The sequence below is a fragment of the Alosa sapidissima genome, chromosome 19, assembly GCF_018492685.1.
Source record: "Alosa sapidissima isolate fAloSap1 chromosome 19, fAloSap1.pri, whole genome shotgun sequence".
Lineage (NCBI taxonomy): Eukaryota > Metazoa > Chordata > Actinopteri > Clupeiformes > Clupeidae > Alosa > Alosa sapidissima.
In genome coordinates this window covers 26809090-26816589 of record NC_055975.1, presented here as the reverse complement: position 1 = coordinate 26816589, position 7500 = coordinate 26809090, and positions in this window count along the sequence as shown.

Below are 7500 nucleotides of genomic sequence, written 5' to 3'. Positions count from 1 at the left end.
GCTACCTCCCTGCTGATGCACACTGCACACATACCACGGGCCTCTGGGTGTTTGGAAACACTACACCAAAACAGGAAGCCAGGAAACCACTTCTGTTCCTAACAAGCTTCACATAAACAAAGCTCAGTGCTAAAATATGTGCATTCAATGACTGTGGAAAAAGTGTGGTCTGCACACTGCAACTGCTCCAAAATATAAACTTTATTAATTTAAAAGCAATGTTTCGATCCCCTTGGATCTTCGTCAGGCAGTTGCAGTGTGCAGACCACACTTTTTCTACTGTCTGACACTATTGTCTGGCACCTGCAGAAAACTTTACTTTGGATGTGCGCACCCACTCTTCGAAACATTCAATGACTGTGAGCAGCTGACAACAACAGAGGTATCCATAATGAAATTAAGGTTAACATCAAAGCATCACTCATACATTACCATACCACACCATAACAGAAGAATGATTGTTTCTACATTTACCGGCATGTACTGTTGGCTGACAACACGGTTAAAGATTGTCCAGTGTTTTCATAGAGACACTAAAAACAAACAACATCGTGGCACGTGGAATGAAGACTCTTCCTGGCGTCCCTTTGTGACTCGCAGTCCGTTTTCCTCGTTTGAGGGGCACATCAAAAGTGGAGTCCAAAAGTGCTGGCACTGTGTACGGCAGCGGCGTGCTTTGACCTGTTAAAACGATACTCTTCTTCTCCCGTGGCATGTGCGGATGAGAGGGCATTTGAGGTGAAAACCAGGGCCCTGTTGCCAGCACGCTGTCACCAACCTATTCACTCCCCTATGAGCTTTTCGGCCTGGGCTGACCCGTGTTTATGTCCGGAGATAGATCAACACAAAACCAGCCGTGACTCTGGCTGAGGGATGGGAGAGGAGGGAGATGGAAAAAGAGAAATGAGGGGAGGGATGGAGAGAGAGAAAGGAGGGTGAGAGAGATGAGAAACAGAGAGAGAGAGTAAGAGAAACAGAGAGAGAGAGTAAGAGAAACAGAGACAGAGAGAGTAAGAGAAACAGAGAGAGAGTAAGAGAAACAGAGAGAGAGAGTAAGAGAAACAGAAACAGAGAGAGAGAGTAAGAGAAACAGAGAGAGAGAGTAAGAGAAACAGAGAGAGAGTAAGAGAAACAGAGAGAGAGAGTAAGAGAAACAGAAACAGAGAGAGAGAGTAAGAGAAACAGAGAGAGAGAGTAAGAGAAACAGAGAGAGAGTAAGAGAAACAGAGAGAGAGAGTAAGAGAAACAGAGAGAGAGACAGAGAGAGTAAGAGAAACAGAGAGAGAGATGAGAAACAGAGAGAGAGTAAGAGAAACAGAGAGAGAGAGAAAGAGAAACAGAGAGAGAGAGATGAGAAACAGAGAGAGAGTAAGAGAAACAGAGAGAGAGATGAGAAACAGAGAGAGAGAGTAAGAGAAACAGAGAGGGCGAGTTGACAAAATGGGGAAAAAAGAGGAGAAAAAGAAAAGATGAGGGGAGAGAGAGAGACAGGGATGAGAGAGAAAGGGATGAGAGAGAGAGAGAGATTAGAGGAAGAGAGAGAGAGAGAGAGACAAAGCCCAGAGGAATGAAGGGGAGGCAGGGAGGAGTGCACAGCAGTGTGATGGAGGGGAGGCAGGGAGGAGTGCACAGCAGTGTGATGGAGGGGAGGCAGGGAGGAGTGCACAGCAGTGTGATGGAGGGGAGGCAGGGAGGAGTGCACAGCAGTGTGATGGAGGGGAGGCAGGGAGGAGTGCACAGCAGTGTGATGGAGGCGAGGTAGGGAGGAGTGCACAGCAGTGTGATGGAGGGGAGGCAGGGAGGAGCACAGCAGTGTGATGGAGGGGAGGCAGGGAGGAGTGCACAGCAGTGTGATGGAGGGGAGCCCTGAGGTGAGCTGAGAATAGTCTGTGTTTACTCCAGATACTCTGCTTCTTACTCGTGTGTGTGGGCTCTGCTTCTTACTCGTGTGTGTGTGTGTGTGTGTGTGTGGGCTCTGCTTCTTACTCATGTGTGTGTGTGTGTGTGTGTGTGGGCTCTGCTTCTTACTCGTGTGTGTGTGTGTGTGTGTGTGTGGGCTCTGCTTCTTACTCGTGTGTGTGTGTGTGTGTGTGGGCCACAGGCTGTCGGAGTGTGAGTTGTGGGTGCCACCCGTGCAGCTGTGACGGCGCAGACGCAGTGTGGCGTGGCGTGGTGTGGCATGGCGTGCGTGGCGTGGCATGGTGTGGCGTGGCATGGCGTAGCGTGGCGAGACGTGGTGTATCGTGGCGTGGCAAAAAGTGGCGTGGTGTGGCAAGGCATGGCGTGCGTGGCGTGGTGTGGCATGGCGTAGCGTGGTGAGATGTGACGTGGCTCGGTGTGGCGTGGCGTAGCGTGACGAGATGTGACGTGGTGTGGTGTGGCATGGCGTGGTGTAGCGTGGCAAGGCATGGCGTGCGTGGCATGGTGTGGCGTGGTGTAGGTGTGAAATCTGGCTTGGGACTTCCTCTGCTTAGACAGCTAACAAGCAGAGCTGTAGAATGATGTCTTGGTTGCTCTTGACGGTACTCTGAACTATGAGTCACACAAGCAGTAAAGAGACAGAGCTTGTCATGAAACCTCGTTTTGACTTGCTACCCCCCCCCACCTTCCTCCATCTTGATTTATCTCTTTTTCCCCCTCTCTGCCACGGGCCGACACTGAGGTCTTTTTTATAGTTCTAGAATCATTGGGTGTACAATGGAAGGTTCTTCATCACCAGTCCTCCTATCTCTGTGTGTGGTTCTGCCTGCTGTAAATTTGCGAGACGGTACTAGAGCTTGCGTCCTGACTCGAGGGGTTGATTAAGGATAGGCTTGCCTTCCCACAGTGTGAGTCTGTGATGGCTTTGATGGTTAACCAGAATCGTGTGTGTACTCTCTTTGAGTTGGTTCTCTGACACCGTCCCAGCCTTCTAGTGAGGTTATTGTGTAGATTGTTATGGCAGTTGTAAGTCGTAAACATTTACGACAAGGCAAATTTGTTCACGTGGTTGGACCTACACTGAGGTTCAGTGCACAAAGTGAAAATTATGCTTATACGATAGGGATCTCATTATACTCAGTCCTGATACTGCACGTTGGTGAACTTTACTTCTGTGCCCTGTGCATTTGAAAACACATGCCAAGTCATCACAACCCAAACGCCATCTGGCCCATTAACATCTGGCTAAAGGATGCTGTGTGTGTGTGTGTGTGTGTGTGTGTGTGTGTGTGTGTGTGTGAGAGTGTGTATGTGTGTGTATGTGTGTGTATATGTGTGTGTGTGTGTACACACTCAGGAAAGTCTGAGAGTGTGAAATGTTGGCAGATGGAGTGGAGTGTTTCCTGGAAGTGTGTTCAGAGGAAGACTTGGTCACACACACACACACAAACACACACACACACAACACATACTCTTTGAAAGCCATACAGGCCTGCGCCGTTGTGTGTACCTCTTCACTCATGAGAACATCAAAGCCGTGCCTCAACTGCACTGCATGGACAAGCCACAAAAACGGCTGATTGCAATGCCTCACGATAAACAATCAGCAATGAACACAGCATGCCAACAGAAATATGTCAGTCCAGGCATTAAACAAATTCTGTGAGAAAAACAAATCCTGTTATTATTTACACAGTTGCTCATGCAATGTGGAGTTTTGAACAAAGACTTAATATAACAGTACATGTTGAGGAAATTCTGTATTCCCAAATTCAAGGAAAAAATGTGACCAAAAGTGACCAAAAAAGTGTGTGTGTGTGTGTGTGTATGTGTGTGCAAGCTTACCAGAGTAATATTTTTCTTCCCCAAAAATCTATTAATGTAACCTCTAGAGCATACAAATCTCATCCCCCACACAAAACACACACACGCACAAATACACACACAGACACACGCCCCGCCCCCCCCCCCCCCCCCCTCCATCCCCTCAATTGAGCCCTTGGCACGAAGCGTCGTCAGCAAGGCTACAGTGCATTTGACTTTAATTTAATTTCTCAATCCTCCCTCTGCTTTGTGTAAGAGGAACCAGCAGTCAGAGGGTGGTGTGTGTGTGTGTGTGTGTCTGTGTGTGTGTGTGTATGTGAAAGGCCATGGAGGTTTGGCCTCTGGTCCATAATGGCCTCCATGTGGTTAAACTTCACTGTGCTTGTAGCTGGGGAATATGTAGTGGAATATTCATTAACCCCCACTTTTTACTGACACACACACACACACACACACACACCCACACACGCACACCTCATATCCTCTCTTTTCAAAGCTATTCCTCTTTTCTGCTAGGCCTCACTGTGTCATATCGGTCCACTCTCGGGCCGTCTGTGTTGCCCATCAGTTGGACTTCCCCCCATGTAACAGATAGCTGTCTGAAGAAGGCCCTGCTAGACCAATCACTCTGACTTCACACTCACTGGGCTAGTGGCTCTCCGTCCTCCGCACGGATTTAACAAGCTGTTGGATCCATGACATCACTTCCTTTTCCCCTGAACATGTCTACTGTTTGCCGGAGACACAATCGACAACGCATTTCAGACCCAGTCTCAGAGAAGATGAATATTTTTTTTTCCCTCTTGACAGACCTCATCTGTTTTTCATCATGCTGTGTGCACTCATATCCTCTGACTACGGTCCACAAGAGTCCAGCCTCTCACGGCTCACAAAGTGTTACTCTTAAACCCCTTAATGACACATCTCATCCCTAACTGCACAGACAAAACCCCATACTCCATAACTCCAAACTCCATAGAGGCAAAAGGCTTAAAGACACTCTTATAATAGATAATGCTTCTGCATCAGTCACGGTGGAGGTTGGAGTCACCACACTTCTGGGGTATCTATGATGACAAGTCTGCTAATGATTTTCAGTGCTTCCCCCCCCGGGATCACCTCATCACAGTGAATCAGTTTTTGGGCAATGTCGGAGTGACTCATGATGATGTCATCATTATGAGACCCGGGCCGGACACAGAGTGAGAAGCCTAATCACACCAACTCCCATGATGCCTTGTGTGATGCAGAAATGACATTTCTTTTCTTTCCCTGCAATCATTTTGTCCCGAGAGCTTCTTTAAATGTGGGTGTAGTCAATGCCAATCTACAGTGACCTGACATCCCTATTTAAGTCAATTACCTTGTCTGTCCAGCCATGGCTACACCCTGATGGGGAACCAGTGATCCGCCTCCCTAAAATGAAGTGTAATCTGCAAGTGTTACTGATGAGAGGCAGTGGACTTTCGAACGCAACACTGTTTGATTTACTGTGAGCGTAAGCTAAACACTGAGAGACTATGAAACTCCAGATAGGAAATTATGCTGGAATGGATATGGACACAGATCCAACACATCAGGACCATGATTCAGGCCAGGAATCAACAGCTACCTAAGACACTTTAGGCCAATGTTAACAAACTAGTGAACTTGAGACCAGAGCCAGCACAATCCTCCTGTTGGCTTCTGTACAGGGTAGGCAAAATACACACACACACAGACAGAGAGAGACACATTAACTGGTCATGAGCCTACTTTTCTCTCTGTGTGTCTCTCTCTCTCTCTCTTTCTCTCTCTCTCTCACACACAGACATACACACACACACACACACACTCATCAACTGGTGTCACGACCCTACATTTCCCTTGTACTATAGTATCTGGGTCAACATCCATGATGGTCATTGATGATACAAAAAGTGGCTGAGCTGACATCTTGACTCATGAAGCTCATAAAGTAGACACTCTCTTTATGTTTATGCTAATTAAGTGTTGAAACAGCTCGGGATCAATCAGGAAACTTTAAACTTAGATGGTGGTCGTCTCGTCAGGCTTCAGACCATTCTATTTGAAATTCTAGATGTAATGTTGGCTGGGAAAAAACATGAGCTCCAGGGGTGATGTTAGTGTAGTGGTTAAGGAGCTGGGCTAGCATGTAGTAGCCTGAAAAGTTGTGGGTTCAATTTCAGCTTCCACCGTTGTGCCCTTGAGCAAGGCACTTAACCCAGAGTTGCTCCGGGGACAATGGCCCTTGTAATGTAATTGACATATGTAAGTCACTTAGGATAGAAGCATCTGCTGAATGAATGACTGCATTTCGTTGTCTTTGTACTTGTACTCTGCACAATGACAATAGAGTTGAATCTAATCTAATCTAAAATGTAAATAAGCACTGGTTCAGATGAGGCAATACACTGTGGATCTGAACCAGATCAGTCGCTGAGTAACTCATACCAGGTAGCCAGTAGGGTGCAATGCATGTCCACGCATTTCACTACATGCCCACACATTTCACTGCATGCCCATGCTTTTTCACTGCATGTGGTCTTTTGTGTTTGTATTTTCAAAGTTGAAAGACAGAAACATTGTACAAGCCCCAGGCTCTAGTCAGGGTGTTTTTGCTTGCCATTGCTATGATGTCAAAGACTCAGAAGTTATCGTGTTATTTTAACAAAAGTGTCTCCATCAAACAGACACTCCAAAGTGTTCAAATAGTATTTTTGGCTGTGGTGGAGAATCGGCATTAGGCTAATTTCCGTTGAACCAATGAAGGGCTGTCTGCTAGTGTTAGACCTTTGATCTCCGATATGGCAGTGTTGCCTTGTATGGTGCAGGGAAGAGATGCGTTGTTTTGGAGGTCTGTTTGAGGAAACTGCTGACCCCTCAGCCACTAGCTCTGGAGCCGTTTGAAAGCAGAGGAATGTTTCTCTCTCTCTCCTCCTTTTTGGCATCGGCGTTTGGCGGCATAGCTCTAGTTGTCAAGTTATTCCATCAATGTGGTTTCACTTCTCTCATCTCTCATCTCCCTCACTCCAGAAAATAAAACCGTCGCCAGAGGTGAGGGCTTAACAATAAAAAAAGAACATATTTCACCGCTTCAAACTAACAATAGAGGGAATCTGAAGTTTCAGAACTCTGCCGCGGGGACCAAAGAGAACATTCCGGGCTATTTCTGGCCTGATTCGACGCGTCTCGCAAGTTTCGTATCCAGCGGCGGCCCTGCAGACAGCATGAGGTATAGTGGGAAGAGGATGATTTGGCTTGCTGCACTGTAAGGTTTACTTGGACGAGATGAACCTGATTCTCCTCTTTTTCTGATCGTCCCGTCTTGTCTGTCAATGTTGAATGTTTTTTTTTCATCCATTTCATGTTGAGTATTCACCATAGTCACTGTCATTTTGGGCTTAGTATCAGATGCATTGCAAAGAGAGATGAGATAGTTTGGCACCGCAGCAATTGTGCAAGACTAACAGGGCCACTGCAAACTGACATCTATAGACATGAACTTGACAAAACAAATATACTGTACGTTCACCGCAAGTGCACTCACAGAAGAATTCACCACAAGACAGATCACAGCTTTGTCTTTGAGATTAATTTTGAGATGTCCTTACAGTAAATCAGCCAAAAAAACAAAAAAACAAAAAAACTGGGTAGTCGCTCACTCTCTTTCATCTCATTGCCACATGACCACACACTGGTGGGAGATTACAGGACATCAACCACAAACAGGACCCAACCCTCCCATTTATCCAT